Source organism: Mauremys reevesii, linkage group 3, assembly GCF_016161935.1.
Source record: "Mauremys reevesii isolate NIE-2019 linkage group 3, ASM1616193v1, whole genome shotgun sequence".
Lineage (NCBI taxonomy): Eukaryota > Metazoa > Chordata > Testudines > Geoemydidae > Mauremys > Mauremys reevesii.
In genome coordinates, this window is record NC_052625.1 from 173529046 (window position 1) to 173549021 (window position 19976).

Here is a 19976-nt window from a genome sequence, read left to right on the forward strand (position 1 = left end):
TTCCCCCACACACACCTCCATCCACTTGTTTATCTCATCATATCGTGTCTTTTATACTATAAACTCTTTGAGATAGAGACTGTCATTTGCCTTATATATTTTCACAAGGCCGAGCTCAATGGGACTCTGACTTGGCTAATGTCTCTAAGCTCTGCCACAATATAAATCTTAAATAATAAGTAAGTCCCAATGACTTCAAATGAGCTTTGAGGAAGGAATTAATTTGAAAGTTGACTTCAATGGGACCACTAACAGGGTAAAAACTATGAATGTGCTTTAGGTTTTGCTGGTTGTGACCTTAGCTATTACCTTTAACTAGACTTGGAAGGTTTCAGTTTTTATTGGTAAATGTTGGTAAACAGCAATTTCACTGAACACACACAAACTAACCAAATATATATATTTCCATCAATAATAAAATTTACAGATAAGCAAAGAAAAATGCTGCTTGAGAATTTATTGATTTAAGGATATTTACTTTGCGTATTTTTACGTGCAATGTTGACAATTTGTGTTTTAACAGTTATAAAGCTTTAACTTTTTGAATCTCAACTACTGTCATTAAATAGTTATTGCCTTACCCCTCCCATAATTTCCCACAACTATGAAAATTTGAAATCAAGATAAAAACGCTTTAAAATAATCAATGTTATTATCTGTCCAAATTATAAAACAATAAAAATTTTGCCAAGCCTGCCTTTAAATTTTGAGTGAAGGTGTCTTTGTTGTATCAATTTTGTATCTAGTTTGGCTTGAATTTGATTTGTAGCCTTGTAACAATATTTTATTTCTCCAAAACTTTCCTTGGTTTTTAAGAATATTCACATTTCTAGGAGGTTGTCCCCTACCATGGCTTAGATTTTTCCCTTCCTGCATGCGTGTCCCCATTTTCCTTTTAAAAATCATCCCATCCCCTCCAGGAATTTTCCTGAGTATTAAGATTTTTTTTATTTCAAATTATTTTTACTAGTCAATATGAACAACCAAATAACCACATGTTCCTTCCAGTGGTGTTTTCTCCTGCCTGTGCTCAAATCTGATGTATGGGGTGCAAAAAGCCAACATTTGCACTTCATATCCCAAGAATGATCACATAATAGTAGCTTTTTGCAGCCTATAAAGGTCCAGTGGCATATTCCTACACTTTTATTTCAATGAATATATTTATTTATTTTTGTAAACATACACATATTTTTGTAAACGTATAATCAACCAATGCTGCTGAAGAATTCTCAGTTTGCCATGGAGTATAGCGCTCACGTACAGCAGAAATCAAAAGAGCATTACTACAGATACCAAGCCCAATGTGCTGCAGAGTACGCAGGGCCCAGAATATAAAACATGCTGTATAACAGGCTGAACTGGTTTTTGGAAGAGCTCATATTCAGTAATTCCAAACACAGATAAACCTGCCCACTTGTGTACAAAGCACATGACAAGTACTTGTACCTCACCTACCAGCACTTAAAGCTGCTTTAACTGACATTATGGATAATGGGCCTGCTTCTCCTCTCATGGGCTTCAGTGCGAATCATGATTAAGGCCATTGGTTTCAGCAGAGTTACACCAAGGTGTAAAACAAGGATGAGAGGTTATTGGACCCGGCTAGTCTAAACCAGCTCAGGCTGTGTCTTCACTGACCCAAAGGTGGGTGAGTTGTTGGGGTTCTCTCTCTCTCTCTCTTTTTTTTTTGTTAAAAAAAAAACAGCAAGATAACTAATGCATGACAGTTATCTTACTGTAAAATCCTACACGAAGACAAGGTGCTTGTAGTGTTTACCATGAGGTAACTAGGCAAACTCAGCACTATACCCCCTCCCTGTGGTTGACCTTGTGGTAACACTAGGGTTATGTCTACATTGCAATAAAAGACCCATGGCCTGGCCATGACTTGCTCAGGTCAGCTGGCTTGGATTCCGGGGCTAAAAATTGCAGTACAGATGTCCAGGCTCCGGCTGGAGCCCAGACTCTGAAACCCCATGATGTGGGAAGGATCTCAGAGCCCAGGATCCAGCCCAAGCCCTAATGTCTACCCTCCAATTTTTAGCCCCGCAGCCCGAGCCCCATCACCCCAAATCAGCTGACCTGGGTTCTGAGACTTGGTGCCACATGTTTTTAATTTACCCTAAAATGCGTTGTTTCCACTATGTTTTTACAGTAAGATAGCTAAAACCACACCCCTTTTTGTCAGTGAAGATGTAGCCTTAGAATGCTAGTAGGGGGAAGGGATTTATTTATTTCTTCCCAACATTGCCAAGAACAATTTCATTTTGACTCAGAATGCAAGACAGATGCCATAGGGTGTTAGGTGAAAAATAATTTTAAAAACTTTAAGTGTGCAAAGAAAGTCGATAAACTACTAAAGGAAGTTTAATCTAAGAGTATTTTAAAATTGGAAAGTTGTTTGAAGGGCTGCTTTTGGGATCGTGTGAAAGAGGCTGTGTCTTTTTAAGGAGGTTCCAGGTTTAGTTTCCAAAACATAAAATCTCTTAAATAAAACCCCAAACCTGTTTTCCCTCCCTTTTATTTGGTCTTGAGATATAATATCATATATCTCTATTTTACCTTCATACCCAGCCTTCTGCCAGAGTGCAATATTGTTCTGCAAGAGTTGATAAGCCACACTTAGAGTGAAATTCTTCTCTCAGTAATACCAGTGTACATCCAGAGAAACCCCACTGATATCAGTGGAGACATCTGGGTTTACATTGGTGTTACAGGGAGAAGAATTTGGCCCTTAATCTTCTCTAGCTGTGACTAAGTCAAGTATTGTGTCTTTCTACAGTGCAATGAACCTACCTGTACACATCACACAGCAAATCAAGCAGCACCATACTGTTTACATTTTCTTTTTGTATTAGGCAGCTTTGTATAGTCCCTACAACTTGATTCTGTGAATTCTCAGCATCAACCAATAACAATACAAAGGAAAGTGGTAAGAAGTAGGACACGGTGTTTTGATAGTGAGGCACTGGAATTAACCTGCTTCCCCTGCTCTACAACAGGGTTGACTTATAACAAACTTGCACTCCTCTTAATACGAACAAACAAGATAGAATTGGGTTTGGGGTTATTTTTGTTTGTTTGGGGTTTTTTGTTCATTTTGTTCCATCCTTCTCTTGAATTCAAACTGTTTTTCATACTGCCTCATTATACTTTAACTTCTGTGATTCCATGAAAGGAGGTTAAGATGGAGGAGACAAATGAAGCCAACCAGAATATCTCCATGCCAATGCAGGATTGATTCCTACAATATTATTTTCAGTGCAGTAGATGTGAGATACCATAGAAAAGATTAATCTTTCCTCCCCAGATGATTTTTTGAAAAAAGAGAAAGGAGGCATGGTAAAAAACAGAACACTTCATCTAGAGGGACCTGAGCTGTGTTTTACCTACGAATTTTTGCTCCTTTAGGGATAGTTTGAAGACCTACTAGAAAACTACCCATACTAGGACAAATTGAAGTCAGTGGAACTATGTCAGTTTATTCCAGCTGAGGATCTGGTCCTAGGCCTTATACAGAGTTAGGGAACCTGCTGTAAAAATCAGTTTTGGTTTTGACATGTTTTGTCCAACCATCTTAGACAAGTCCAACATGCCCATCAGTAGACTCAAGTCAGGTTTTAACTCAGCTCTAACACTGTTTGGCCCTGTTGCCAATGATGAGCCAACCATTTTGTTAAAGAGCCACTCTAGATGTTGCTTGAGGCTTTATTGGGAAAGTGCAGGGATTCTGACGTTTTAATTCTGGACCCTGGTACAGGAAATGTCTACTGAAACATTTGTGCTGGTTGTGTGAAGTGGCACAACCCTTCTGATCACAACTTTTATCTTTCTGTATTTCCCTTCTTACTCTTTGTGGAACAAAATACCACCTTCTTTTCAATTAATTCCTCTTCAAATTATTTTATTCCCTGGAGTTCTGCAAGCTCAAGTTGTGTTTCACCTTTTTAAAAGGTGATATCTGCACCACTATGAGTTTTGAATATCACCTAGCATTCCAGTGCCTGATGTGTCTGCACTGTGTTGTCTATCTAATATAGGTCAGATCCTACAAAGTAATTCTGCCCATGCTGAATGTACACTTGCGCAGAGCTTCCATCATTACAATGGGACTATGTGTAGGTATCAGTGTCAATATCGGTGAGTCCCTTCGCAAGATCCTTCTGTTTGTACAGAGCTGAGCCCATGAAGATGCTCAAATTGATAATAGTAACATCGCAAATATAATTTCAGTGCAATGTCACAAGATGCACTGACTGCAAAATCCTCTTTGCTGCACAAAAACAAAAGAAGAAATAGTGACTCATTTGTTTCTCGTAATTCCCCTACAATTAATTATACTGCTGGCTAAGAGAGCTCTCAAGGTATGTCTATGCTACAAGCGCCTCAGCAGCACAGCTGCAGCACTGCAGTTACACCGCTGTAGTGTACACACTTACTACAGTGACAGAAAGAGTTTTCCATCCTCGTAATAAATCCACCCCCTCAAGAGGTGGTAGCTAGATCAATGGAAGAAGCCATCCATTGAACTAGCAGTGTCTACACCATGGCTTAAATTGACTTAACTATGTCTCTGAATTTTTCACATCCCGAGCACTGTAGCTAGATCAACCTAAGCTTTAGGCGTAGACCAGGCCTCAGTGACACACGAGGATGAACTAATATTATCTTCTGATAATGTATTTTGCCACAAAAATATAGATGTGTTTGTTTGGGGTGCGGGACTGTTATTAGGAAACTTAATAACAGAATAGATGCGTGGAATTTTGAGTCTGGGTCCATTAGGTGAGTTTAATGTAAAAGTGCTACTGCCTCTGTACTAGAAAGCCGTAGTGTATTGGACATTGATTTCATTTCGCTGCAATATCCAAAGCTACTCTCTTATCAATACCAAATCCCATACTGCTATCACATGGTAAATAAGAAATATGCATTTTCCTGCTTATTCTCTTTTTCTGAAATTGATCTTTGGTAGCTGATCATAAAAAATAGTTGCGTTGTAGGCTTAGGTCTTTGTGTTGGTTTCATTGGAACAACCCCCTAACCAGGGCCCCTTATGCTAGGTACTGTATAAACACATATAAAGACACAGTTTCTGCCCCAAAACATGCATCATTGAATGACATACTAGCTAAATAAACTACCCCACCCAAAATATTGCATTACCTGTGTTGTCTAGGCAACTACACTATTGAGTCCATCAGCATTTGTAATAGTCTCAAATCCTTACCCCAGAGTAAATGTTTGGTTTTGTCATGTTATTAAGGCATATTAGAGGGAAATGGAACACTCCTACCTTCATAACATGCTTTAATAATCAAATTATCGCAAAGTACAAAAAGCTGCTAAGAAAACAGAGTAGGGCAAGGTGAGTTAAGTAAGCCAATTGCAGCTGGCATAGAACCTATCTTGGGCAAGTCCCTTAACCTCGCTGTGCTGTAGTTCTCACCCATGCGAAAAAGGGTAGAAACGATATAAACCACCCCAAAGGTATATTGTGAGTCTTAGTTAATGAATACATATTCATGCAGCACTTTGAAATCTTCAGATGAAAGACAAAAGAAATACAAAGCATTATATTATTTATGTTTTATCTAGTGCTTGTGACCTAGACTTCAGCAAAATCGCATGCCCCAGACAGCTACTGGTCTGTAAAGAAAAGAAAAAGATAAAGCAGCACTAACAGGCAGATATTCAGTTGCCCTCCACCCAGTCCAGTTACATGAGGGCAAAGTGGGTATAAAGTGCTGCCCTTCTGGTTTAATATCATTCCATACCCACTTTCCACTAGTGCAGATGACTATACAACGTACCTTGTAGGAAGACTCAGGACTTCGGACTCAAAGAAAGCTAAGCAAATGGGAGAAATCATAAAGCAGAAAGTGAATGGTCTCAAACACCACTGCTCAGCAGGTTTTCTTAGTTCGGCAGGCAAACCTTAGTAAGAAGACTTATGCTAACACCTCTGATGCTATTTTGTTTCTAAGGCCAGTGCCCATGTGGTACTGCCAATCAGAAAACACATCCAGAAGAAAAGCGTTAGTGCTTGTCACCAACCTGAGAAATCAAGTCATGCTATTTAACACCACCAAGGGCAGCCTGTCCATATCTCCCTACCTCCCCGCCTTTCCCTGCTGGCTGAACAAACTGTTAAAAGAACAAGACTAGCTAGCAGCATGTGTTAGAAATTCTCTTGGTAGCAGCACTTGCAGACCTCTTCCAGTGCCACCATCAATTTCCAGACTATATCCTGGGTTCTGCATCAAAAAGGACATGCTGAAATAAGATACAGTGGCCTAAAAAAGGGACAGAAAGGAAGAAAATCAGGATCAAACAAAAGAAGTGTGCTGATAGCCCATCTGCAAAGCCATTTGTAATGGAAAAGCAGTTCTAATCATGTCAATGGATCATCTGTACACAGTTTAAGAGCACTATGAGGCCCTGGGAGAGAGAGATTGGTAGTACTGGTTAATTAGCTAGCAAGATAAGATCCTAACCATGATCAGGAAATTATCATGAAGTCTTCAATAGCTATCACTTATTAAATGTTTAATAAGGGCAAAAAGTTACTTGCTGGTATTAAAAGCTGATTTATTGACACAAGTACACTAACCCTTTCAATAGACCACTGTTTTGATCATTAGTGGATCAGTCTATTTGTAAACAGGTGCAATACCGTGCCTCTGGAGAGGACAGGAGAACATTTCTTGGCTAGCATTATGGGTGTTGAGATCTCACGGGGAAAGATTGTTTTTTAACTTACTAAAACCATGATAATGATTTATCAGAAAAACAATATTCAGTAATGAAACTTCAAATTCAATGTTAGAATTCATATTTTTGGGCAAACTAACAAACCGGTGAAAGCACCTGATTCTTAACAATGCAATTGATAAACCACAGGTAAAGTAATCATGTTTCAGAATTCTATTGTACACATTTTAATATAACAAGTTTACACAGTGGAGGATTGTGCTTTTGCTACCACTAACATCAATGACAAAACTCGTATTGATTTTAATAGGAGCTGGATTGGGACCTTAATTGTGTTAAGATGGCTATGTAGATAGAAGTGTCTCCTTATTCTAAGGTTCATGTCTGGCAAACTCCTCTTGGATCAGTTACTACTGATCTTTCTGATATTCAAAAAGGCAAGTAACCATTAAATGGTCAGTTTTAGCCCCTGGCAGGGTTGGACAGAATATACAGCTACAAGTGTATCAAAAGTTTCTCTCTCAGTGGTTTTAATCTTTAGATTTGATAATTCCAGATTTCAAAAGTAAATTGAGTTGGATTTGGCTCTATGGTAACATAATAATCTAAATACTCTGATATACAGGGAAGCGTCTGCATTTGTCTTGTTTATATTGTTTTACTTTCACATGGACAGCACAAACAGATTCTACTGGCCTACCAGACTACATGGTGGCAATGCTGCTTATGTCACAAACAAAGGTCATAGATGAGTAGCGATGAGCCAGCCTTTCTGTCTGCACACACACAGTCAAGAGGTCTTCTGTCAATCAGTATATGCTGTATAACCAAAGCACACCAAAAATTTGACACTGAACATAATATCCAATAGCTTCCACAAACATGTCAAGAGTTCTAAAAATGCTCATACAACATACCTTGTCTGTGCTCATCAGTATGGTTTCTAAAATATGTTTAAGGTATTTTACTTAATTACATTCCTTGTGAAATCTACACAAGTTCTCCCAAAAGCAGTTTCAGTATCATGACCGCTTTCTATAGCTGTACTTATTCCCTGGCATCAGTGTTGTGCCCAGCCCTGCAGCACATACAGCTTCACATCCAAACTTGGGCCTCTTACTCCTTGAGACAATGGAGGAATAATTCAGCATCCCTGAAACTATCTTCCAACACCCCCTATTTAGCAGCCAAACTAGCATAAGCTACTCTTAAATTCAGAACATTAAGACATTTGATTAGCTAATCATTCTGGGGAAGGAGATAAGAATTAAAGGGATGAGCCAATGGCAGTCAGCAGCACAAGAGGGCAGGGGAAACCCTTTAAAAGGTATTCCCTGATCCTTAAGCGTGAGTCTCTGCTGCAGCACAAAGGAATCCCGGAGCATTTGCTGTGAGTGAAAGAGATCACTCTCCATAGTTTATCCAAACAACAAATCTGAGATGTCTTTTCTTATTTTATTGTGGGGGTTTTGTTTCTGGGTTTTTTTTTTGTTTTGGACTGAGCAAATGTTCATGAAGTGACAAAGATGGACAGGGTTAAATGCTGTAACATAGCACTTATTCACACCACATTAGGCAGAAGAACACTAAAATTAGGCATAAAATTTTATTCCCTTGGTAATATACTCCTGTCCTGATGAGAGAGAATGGGAGAAGAGGGAATTTCCCTTGGAAAAATAAAGCAAGCCATTCACAGATTATATAAAAACTGGCCCTCTTTCAAGTAAATATCCCCATTCTCCCAGTCTTTGTGAAATGTGTGATGATTTGTATAACTATTCCTGTAGCAGAGACCAATGAAAACATGGGCCATTCATTGATCAGTCTGAAGGATCATCTGAATTACTGTATCTATAGTATTTGCCTATACATTCTGCCCTTAAAAAGCCTAATTATCCACAACACACAGGAGGCTATAGTATATTGTTAGGTCTTAAATGTAAAGGGCTAAATTCATCACTGGTGTCATACCACACAGATGTATTTGGCCCAAAGTCTTACTGTATATATAAGGGCCTGATCCAAAATTCACTGAAGCCAATGTGTGTCTTTCTTTCGATTTAATTTGAGTGAGAACAAAAGAACAGCCTTCTCAGACCAAGCAAGTAATTTAAAAAAAAAAAAAATCCACAGCCCTACCCTGATTCTCCCCACCACTGCAACTGGTGATGAGCAACACTTTCCATAGACCCAGACTCCGAAACAGCTGGAGTGTTGCCAAATGAACATGCATCCATAGTATACCATGCCCTTTTTAATCAACTTCCTAATTAAAAAATGCCTTGCTGGCATGAAGTATGAGAAATGTAGGCTTCAAATAATTCACAAAATAATAGCGCCCCCCCGCCCCAACGCAGGGTAGGTTGAAAATCTGATCTTACAGATGTTTCTATCGCTGCACCAGGCAAACTCATAATCAATTTCCTTATGACTGACCCTCAAGATGTATTAAATTTATCCTGAAGGAAACTGGTTTCAGAAACCAATTGCCCAGATGCATTAGACAGGTGGGAGTTTCAGTGAACCAAAGGGTCTACTGGCAGATGCAACATTGATTTCTGAATGTTCACAATCTACCAGACAGCTCCATAGCAGACTTGATTTGATGGCTCTCTATGGGGTGCCCTGCAGCCTTGATTACTTCCACAACCAGGTTGGCTAGGACTGTTATGTGGTGACTGTGCTCTGTGTTTTCAGCTTCACTGTAAATGCATCTCTACAACAAATCTGATCTGAGGTCTGATCAGACTTAAAACCCAAACTTACAACTATGCTTACTGCTTTCATAACCCACTGTCTGAGCCCATTTAAGGTTTCCCTCCCCCATTAAGTTCTTTGTCATTAAAATGTGCTGCTCTCACTCCGAGTAAGATGGTCATGATGGTTCTCAAAGCAAGATGATGTAGAAATTCTATAGGGAAAAAATCTCTCTCAGCATACCAAATATATTTGCTTTGCACATGACTTATTGACCTAAGGCATGCTTTATTTAGAGAACAGGGCAACACATGGGCTGAATGCTGATTCACTTCATGAAAAACTAGGTGCACTTCTATAGGTATTTAAACCACCTTTATTAGTATCATTAGGCCTTCTCATCACTTCTGGGGGGAGGGGGAGTCAGCAAGTAATTTATAGCCTTGAAGTTTTCTTGCATTATACTATCAAGAGCTTCATAATTGCATTCAAAGTTGACCTATGTGATGCAAATATTAATCTAGTTCAGATCAATTAAAATTACATGCAACATTTCCACAATAATATTCAGTGGTACAAAAATTCTGAAAAATTATTCTGCCACCAGTGAGACAACTACAGTACTCAAGAGTTCATCAGGAAATAGGTTCTGACATAGGAAATCTTCATTTTTAAAATGTGCATATATTATGTATTTTAAAAAATAATGTACATGCAGATTACTCATGGAAATGCTGATGGAACTATAACAATTCTGTATTTTCACTGCCCTAGTGTATAGCAAGATTGCTACACAGAAACAAAAGAGTATTCAGAAGAATCCTTTTCCACCATTCATGTAGCAAAGTTTCAACACCTGAATCAATATTTTAGATATTTTTGCTAATAATATTTGTGTTTGATTAAAATAGTTCCTTTTTATATATTCAGCTCTCCACCATTAAAATGAAATGAAACCAAAAGTAAAGGGGAAACAAAATAAAACTAGTCACCTATAAATCCAGAGAAATAATAAACCAATAAATATATTTTAAGTCTCTCTTCCTCTTTTATTTATCTTTGTATCCGTACAATAGTTTGATTCTACAATTCATAAAAGATGCAGTAATGCAGAGAAGAAGAAAGTCATGCTATGAACTAAAAACTATTGTGATGCAATTTGGGCCCCTTTAAAAACGCAGGAATATGCCTGAGTAGTACAGTCTAAGACAAAGAAACCACTGCAGATGAAAATACTAAACCAAACTATTCTCCTTGTGTTGCCAGTTCATGCTGATAGATTGAAATGCAAATAATTTAATATTTCATCATCCAGAAAGTATACGTGTAAATTAATCATAAAATCAATTCACGCTTTTAAATTAGCTTAAAATGTACTGAATTTTAGATCTGCCAGTTGTAACTGTTATTTCTTTTCTTCGTTTCAGTTGATAAATGAATATAATGAAAAAAGCCAGCATTAAAGACAAACATGATTTTTTTCCAGTTAGATTCCATTTCACTGTATGTAGTTTTACTTTACTTTGTTTAGAATTTAGAATTTTATTCTGCAATTAAATGTAAGCTTATTTGTTTAAAATATATACAACTATATATACACACTACTTGTCTTCACCCTAACAACCAAGTTTAAGCTAAGCATTCAACACTTGAACAAACACTATGAAATGATCAAAAGCAACTACACACTGCTTGTTAAGAGAAAATAGTTTATTCCAACATTTTTTGTTTGGAGTTTTTGGCATAGTGAAGACTTCTTCTGCTTGTTTGGTATTTTATGAAAATAAACTACTACACAAGTATGAAATGCCAAAAAGATAAAAAGCTATATTCCCTTTGAAAATATTCACTGTTGTTCTCCAAAGCAAAATAGTTAAAGATGACTCCTAAAAACACAAGCCTCTAAAATGAAAGCCAATCATTCTTTAACTGATCTGCAGTAGTCAGAAATCTATGTAAAGATAAATCAAGGATAGTCATTTCTATCTAACATTAACAGCAGTTAAAAATATTAGGTCAGTTAAAATGAAAATCTCCATTTTTAAGGAGATTAAGAACCATTAAAATAGGATAAAACTATTCCTAAATGACTATACAGAGAGAGAAGCAAATTCAGCCAATTTTTAAAACATTCCATGTTGTAGTATATACAACATTAGAATTATGTAAGAAATCTATGTCGATGGATGGTCTATTAGAAAATGAGGATTCTATTCATGTTCAGTGTTCTCTGGCAGAATTTTGAGTAATTAAAAGCTGTTTTTATTTATTTTCTTGTTTTTGTTTTCAGCCTGCTCTTCAATAAAGAACCTCTCTCAGCAACACAGAAATCATGTTTTTTTTTCCCTCCCACTAGCAATATGCAGATCCATAACTTAAGTTTGGGTTTTAGAATCATTAGTGAGTTGGCTAGTAAATAAACTACAATCTTATTCCAACCAGGAAAATACATACCAGTTAGAATTAAATACTTCTAGCATTTACTAATGTTACTGGATGGACATTGTACTAGCAAATATTAAATATTTTTAATAATGGACATTTGCAAATGCAAATTTCAGAAAACAATAATCACTAAGGGCTCGATCCTGCTCCCATTGAAATAAATGGCACAAGTCCCCACTGACTTCAGAGAGAGCATGATCTTGCCCTGAACAGTTCAGATAATCTCCAGATCTTTGCATATGAAAATATGTTGAGCAGTTTAGCAAAAAAGTACAGCAAAACTGGCTATTCTTTTGTTACTGTCCAGAGAATTGAACTTTCCTTCACTTTCTGAACAAGAGCAAAGTGACCTGCGAACAACAACAGTGAGAAAAGGGCATATTTACCTTTAGGGAATATCAAAGGGAAAGCTGAAGAATTGCAAAACAAAGTAGTCCAAATGAATTATCTATGCATTGCAGTCCAATTCTGCACCTTAAACTAGGCCACAGTCTGTCAAGCAATCATTTCAGCACCAGCCACCCTGCCTTCCATCTTAAGAGATTCACCCAGAAAATTGACAAACCTGCTCCACGACAACAAAACTCTTCTAATGCTTTTGAACGCCCACCATTTGTTCTCCATTCATCCAATCAACTTTTCACTGCACATCTTCTCTTGCTACCGAGGCTCAGAGACAGGATCACTTCTCATCTGTATGCTAATTATTTTGCCACATGGACAAAAGTAATAATGCTTTTAGACAGGAAACCAACGGGCCTGAAGTAGAAGACAGAAATTAATAAATTGACACCACTAAACGATGCAAAAAAGATGAGCATGCGTGCAGCACTGTGTCTGATGGATCAGCTGTAACCTCCATTTAAAAGCAGGAGACAGACAGGCGATGGGCTACAGAAAACCTAAGCTGTATAGTATGCATCAAGCACAAGTTCCCTTAGAGACCACATTACTGCAGCAGAATAACATCAGTAGCATATTGCTGACTTACCCTCTCTCAGTCTGCATCCTTTAAGCAATACAAAAACATATCCATTTCCCCAAATCCTAACGTTTGCGTGAGGGGGACTTCACCGCTAAGCAAGATATTTTTTCAGCTATAGTTTTGGCTTAAAACCAATATTTTTTTAACTCTCCTGTTTATTAGGCTTGCAATAGTCAGGATTGGGGCTGTCTACTATAATGCTTCCTGCATTGTACCCACAGGCCCCTAAATCTCTGGAACAGAATGTGTATCATGTGCGGTGTTGTATTTAATGTAATAGATGGGAACAGAAAATACCAGTCAGACTGTTAACAGATACGGAGTAGGTGATACATCTAAAAATACCTCCTCTAGCACTGATCCTATGGCAAAATGGAGCTTGGGTAAAAGAAATCTTAGAAAATTCAGCAAAACTGTACACTTTTAAATGCTTATTGTTTTTAAAATGATTAAAAATAAATATGTTATTTGCTTGCCACTAAAACAACCTTCCAGTGTGTATAGAGTTAACTCAAATTTCTGAAGCCTCGTTTATTTTACCAGCTAGCACCATAGTCTCTCTTTTAAAACAAAAGAAATAAACTATTTCCAGCTGGAATGCTTACCAAGCTTCTACCACTGATATAAACTGGGGCAAGAAAACTTTCATTTGACAAACAGACCAAATGTAAACAAGATCTCATATACAAAAGACTAAATTTGCATGTGGCTTTCACAAAAATGTTGCCAGTAAAAGCAGGTTGATTTTGTAGCTCTGGCTGCCTCAGGCTAGTAAATGAGCTGTATTATCAAGGAGAGGGTCTTTTTCACTCAAAGGGACACTCAAATTAGTACACTCCCCCACCCCCTTTACAACACTCACTGTCCTGACAAAGCCTTTTTCAACCCTCTTCCCCTCCCCCAACATGGTAATAAGCTTCACTTCTGAATAACGCTCGAAATATGGGGCAGGGCTCCTGAATGAGGTTATCAGGAGGGTAAAGGCTCCCTTTAAATCTGTCCCCTAAAAATGCCATTTTCGTACTAGACTGATAATTTGTGACCTAGGTAGAACAGCAGCGCTCTTTACACAAAGTCAAACCAAAACGATGGTAAAGAAACTGCAGCTCACTTTAAATACTCAAAGGGGCTTGGTTGCAAGTCTAGCAGCTGGGAGCCTAGGCTTCCCCGCTGCACCCTGCCCTCCATACAATATAAAGAGAAGTAGAGCACCTCTCAGTAAAATTGTCAGCAGCTACCAGGCAAACGCCGTCCTTCAGAATCAATTTCTGCCAAGCAGCTATTTTTCGTATGAACAGGCGCACATGGACGCAGGTTGATTTGGTTGCCCTCTTTATTGCCATGGCAGTCATTGCAATCCCCCTGGTTCCTCCACCCTGTTAGTTTGCTGCCTACAGTGATGTTCTCTTCTCTGCAAGCAGCACCACTGCTGATAAACCTCTGCAGACTTGCAGAGGGGGACCATGCTGCCCACTGTTTCAGCAGCAGGGACTGAACACCAAAAGGGTAAATCGCAAGAAACACCTCCCTCCCCCCCAACCCTCGGAGGTAATCCCTCTAAAGCCCGAGTCTGTTGGCTGACGTGTTGAGACCAGACATTTTGGTTGCTACAGAGGTTACAATTCCCTTCCCATCTAGCCTTGCCAGAAATCACGCTGCAGTCTGAAGGGGGAGGAGGGGGAGCCTAGCTGTGTGTAAGTAGCCCTTAGCATCTTGAGCCATCCGAGCCGCTCCACAGCCACAGGGTTGACAAACTTTGACAAGGGAGAGGGGTTTTAGAAAGGGGGCTAAATCACGGCCAACAGGATGAGGAACGTGCTAGCAAAAGCAAACCCCTCGCTTGCATTAATTGGGAGGGTGGGATATGGAGTGTTTCCCCATGAAGCAGAAAGGATTTGTGTGTCTCTCCCCTCCCCAACACACACACACACACACACACCTGTATTTTCTGTAATTCTTCTCTGTCATCTCCGATTACATCTACCTACACTCCCAGGACGCCTCGTGACGCCGGCGTGTAGAACGGGCAGCACTCTGGGAGCACCCATGGGGGAAACATTCGCAAAGCTCGAGCCATGCAGCTGTGACACGCAGGGGCAGACGCCGAGACAGTGAAAGCTGTTCCATAAAGTAAAGAGGAAGCAGAGACAGCTTCTCAAGGAGAAACGCCTCTCCTGACCTCTATGGCGGAAAGCGAGTGCTAGCTACCGTGTCTGCTGCTTTATGCAGCAGGAGGGTGGCTTTGGGTTTTTTAACCGTACTAAGCCACCATTTAAAATAATCAAAATGTAAAAACACCTGCCAAAGGGTAGTCACCAAAAACAGCCTGTATATGCTTCTGTTGTTTGAGATCACTTTTGGGTTCAGTATTTTACGGTAGCTTCCTCTTCCTTGGGGGGAGGGGGAACAAACCCAACCCGACAAAAACCCTGTCCTCTTTCATATGCCACAAGTTGACATGCCACCTTACTTTGTCCATATGTTCACATGTACCGTGTCCACACGGTATTAGCATGAGGCTGAGGCACATACCTCCTGACAGGTGTTTACAAACGGCAATGGCTGGGAAACGTTTGCACCTGGCAAAAAGCTCACATTCTTGTTCAGGTTTCGAGCTGGCGCAAAGAAAGGACCGAGCCCTGCTGCCATGGAAGCTAGTACCAAAACCGCCCCCTGGGAGCAGGATGGAGCCCAGAGTTAGCTGCATAAATGAGAAGCATTTGCACACACACAAAAAAAGACTAGTGTGGAAAATAACCTGGGAGACTGGTGATTCATTGGCCTAATTATCCTCCTTAAGACGTGAGGGTATAGTGTTAATGGTCTGGGATGCCTCCCCCTCCCACAGCCTGGCCCTCTTCAGGGTGGGGGTCGGGGGAGGCGATGTTAAGTGGCGTTAATGAGCGAGCACTGTATTCTTTCTGAAGGCTACGTTAAGTGAACTAATTTCACCTGACCTATACTGGAAAACCGACCATTTCATTGACTTTCTCACTGGTGGTAGTTTCTTGCAAGCTACCGGAAGCATAACTCATGCACGAGACAAACTTACTACTGTTAGGCTGGAATTAAAGTCCTGTATTTATTAGAAAGGGCGGGGGGGGGGGTGAAGAGAGCAACCAGCAGCCTTAATTAGACTGTCACCGTAAGAACCTGTTCCTATACAACCCTCCCTATGTCCCTTATTAAAGGTACAGCCTTCTAAAACAATTGCGGTAAAAGTACTTCTGGAGGTGGGGGCAGGAGAGGAGGTAGGTGACAGGAAAAGATTTATTCTTAAGAGCAGGTTTTCACTGACGGACACTGTTAAGAGCTGTGTGAAACTCGGCTTTACAGTAACCCCACACAAGGTTAAAGTAGATTCTGTGGAGATGTATTTGGAGAATTTTGAAAATAGGCATTAGCCATCCAATGGCCTGTAGTGGCTGCAGAGGAATCGTTGGAATCTATTGTGTTACTGGGTACTTGGATATTTTACATGCATTATTTAATAGCTTAACTGCTCTTCAGCGAGGCACTTTTAACGTAAAAGAATTTTTATTTTAATGGTTCGCAATAGTTTCTTTGAATTAATGACTAATCCTTGACACAACATAGTTTAACATGTGGCTTCAATTCTGACTATAGAGCCATGTTCATAAAGAACAGGAACGAAAGAAAAATGTGACAAAAGAAGTTACTGCGCATGCGCAGTAGCCAATTAACTGATAGCAATATAACTTTTACATAATAAAAGTCACATACCAAACTGCATAGCAGCAGATCATGCACTAATACTATGTTTTAAATTAATACTAATACTTGTTTTAAACAAATCATGCCTAGTCTGATTTAGAAATCTCAAACCAGAAAACGATTGTATTATTTTTATTGCAACCGAAAACAGGCTAAGTCGTTTATATTCTGTATTCACCAACAAGAAATCTTTTAGACCGAGTTTCAGTCAAACAGTGTTTAGCAATGTCAAACTCCTGAAAACTGGGGTTTGCAATGCAGGGAAGCTTCCATCTATGCTGGTGCCAGTGAGGGCAGTCATAATGTTGAAGAATTAAGTTTGATACTATATATGTTTATTCATGTAAAAAGGAGGAAAACTAGTGGCATTAACTCATTGTGGAATACTTTGGAGAGGCATTACTGAATATAACAATACCTGTAATGCCATTATATCTTGATAGTAAAATTGCATGGATGCAAGGAAGTACTATTTAAACTACAGTATTATGTTGATTTCACAGACTAAACAAAATGCATGCAAGTACAGCTTTTAAAATGAAAAAGAAGCATTAAGGAGCACAGATTTTATATTTTTACCCCAGCCATCTTCATTTTGTCTAATTATAAAGCATAAAGGCGTCTCTTGCTTTTACCTCAATGAGCAGAATCATTAAGGTGATGAAAGTAAGTCATTTTCACATTGCCAGTAAACTAGTAGGAAGTCAGTCAGTGCTGAATGTAATTGCTATCAGCAGCGGACAGCTCCTGGTGCTGAAAGGGAAAGGCAGAGAAACCTCTTTCACAATAGCTCACTCAACCAGCCTTTGAAAAATCACAGCAAAACTGAATGAGGTGGCAAGTGCTCGGGCTGAATAGCTCTGTCTGCTGAACAATGGCAGCCAACTCCAAATCCTACTATAATCACATTAATGAGATTAATCAGTGAATTAGCAGTAGTCAAATGTCAGGGTGGCAAGGAGGAATCCAACCAAGCTTGATAATTAACTTTTTGGGGTCAGGGAGAGAGAACCAACTGTGCTGTCTCTTAGGCTTTTTCAGAAGTTTACCCATTTCTCTTTGGAAGATCCTAACAATTCAAGAGGAAAAAAATAAATAAAAAGACCTCAACCTGTTCATGCTACAAGACAGTCTGCTAATAAACAGTATCATGTTACTTTTCTGTTACTTTCAGTGGAAGTCCACTGAAGAAACTAGCATCATTCAAACAATCTACCCAAACGATCAGAGCTACATTGTGTTCAACTTTATGAGTGTGAAATTAGTTTTGTAATCCAACGTCCGCCACAAATAGAATATGCATGATAAATAAGGCAGATGCAAAATAAATGTCATTCCCTTTAAGAATCTATGGTACAAGATACATTTTTGGGGAGGGGAACAGCATCTTTTAAAATATTAGTCACATGTTATGATAATCTACTACTGGGTCTATTGGAAACTGGTTCTTATAACAAAAATAAGAATAATTTTAATTAAATAATTTAGTAGAACTTCCTTTCTGTGGCCAAGTCAGAGATCTGCCATATTGTAACTGACCTGAATACGAGTGAAACTTCTTTTCATCTGAAATTCAGCACCCACGATCATTTCAGTGTTACAAGGAGTTACTATGCAGCATTAAATTTAGAAATAAGCTTCTTTGCAAATGGCAAATAACTGAAATGCAATTATGTTTATTAGCAAAAAAGGGGATGCTGTATAATTCACTTTCTGCCTTTTAAAGCAACAGTATTGTCAGCTATGTGAAACATTTTTAATTAAAAAACAAAAACAAACTAAGCTTACAAACACTTCTATGGAAATGAACGTTAAAAACAAAAGCAACAAAACTTTGGGTGGTAGTTTGTCTACCTGAGGTTGTGTACAGTGTTCATTATAGAGGAAAAAATGACTTGCTTTTGTTCTCTGAGTTTAATCTTATCTAGTTACAAATACAAGTACAGGAAGAGAATCTGCTTAACGAGTAAGTTTTAATTACTTCTGATTCCTTTTTTTTTTACAATGTTCAGCTACTTTTCAGTGTTTATTATATTTATAATTTTCACCAAGTTTATATAGACATTATACAATATTTTCTTCAAGCTGTACTTATCTGAACTATCTTTAAACTGAAGTATGGGAGGATGAAGATTTCAACACGGTATATTAAATGAATCAACATTATTTGCAAAGCTGGTTCTATGTTAGGAATAATATACCACGTCAAACTATTGTAGATTTGAAATATTTAAGAAAGTTATCTTTAAAATGCAACTTTTATGTGAATATTACCTTAAAAAGTATAAATCCATTATTTTTCTGTCACTGTGTCTTCAAGTCATATTTTGTGTAAAAAGCATAGCAGTTTAGCATCTTTTATTTGAATGTGTTTGAATATCTGTAATTCTCAAGTATTTTATGGGTATCAGAAGTTGTCGTCTCAGGATCTTCGTATCAAAAGTACTGTACAACATGCAGCAAGTTTATATAAACAACATGCTTAATGCAGCAACACATTTTTGTGCACTGAAATCAGACTTCAGTATATTACTAACTAGCCTATAGTTCAATACAATCGCATCTGCACAGCAACACTGCAAGAACTTGAAAAGAGCAAACAATGGATAGTATAAACTATTGAACAACTGCAAAAACCAATAGCCACCCTCCTAGAATCAGCTCCCTGAATAAAACACAGCTTTCATCTACACCATTAAGTATTACAAACTAACCACAATAACGACATTTCAGCATGGTTAAGAAACAGCCCTGGCTCACGACAACTTTGAAAGGATGAGGAGTAAGAAGCATACCACAGAGACCCAGAAAAGGCTGCTTTTTTTCTTCACTGAACACTGAAAAGATACCCCAGGTTCCAGGGATTAAAAAAAAATTAAATACACCCACCAACACTGAGTAAAAACCAGGGGGGCTTCAAGAAGACTGCAGGGAAAAAGCTCTCTCACTCTCCTTAGTGTGCAGAAGCTTAGGGGGGAAAATGTCGCCCTGGCAGGAATGACAAATGCAGCACGATAGGCTAGCAGGCCTGAGGGATCTGTTTTACTTCCACATACATCCTCTAATGCACGCACTCCCACTCATCCTCTCGATATGCTTCCCCCCCCCTTTTTTTCACCAGCTCCAAATCCCCGGCATATGACCTTCTGTTAAATAGATAAAAAAAAATTTGCTTATCAGTCATGCAAATGAGGCTGAATTCATTTTCCACAACAGATGGCCTCATAGATAATGATGATGGAAGAGAGAAAATTGAATGTCTCTCACAAGGTGGTCATGGCAACCGAGAGCAGAATTATATCAATAATAAGCTCACTGCATAATAAGGTTGTCAATCCCACAAATCAAAGTCTCCAGCTAAATCAGGTAGCCCACCCCCAAGTCGTTACCAGGTAAA

The 19976-nt window shown here is 38.7% G+C and overlaps 1 protein-coding gene across 6 annotated transcripts in view; it reads right to left on the reverse strand.

The window, feature by feature from the left end:
- The window catches only part of MYT1L (myelin transcription factor 1 like), a 369230-nt gene extending 349675 nt beyond the window's left edge, over window positions 1–19555 (reverse strand). For 2 of the 6 annotated variants that reach the window (XM_039531761.1, XM_039531758.1), the window contains exon 1: window positions 12246–12338. The gene's annotated coding sequence lies outside the window, so the exon portion shown is untranslated. Of the gene's footprint in view, window positions 1–5816; window positions 5837–12245; window positions 12339–14783; window positions 14908–19468 lie in introns of those variants that run through there. The other 4 variants (XM_039531760.1, XM_039531757.1, XM_039531764.1 and 1 more) reach the window with 4 other exon arrangements.
- Window positions 19556–19976: the final 421 nt, after the last annotated feature.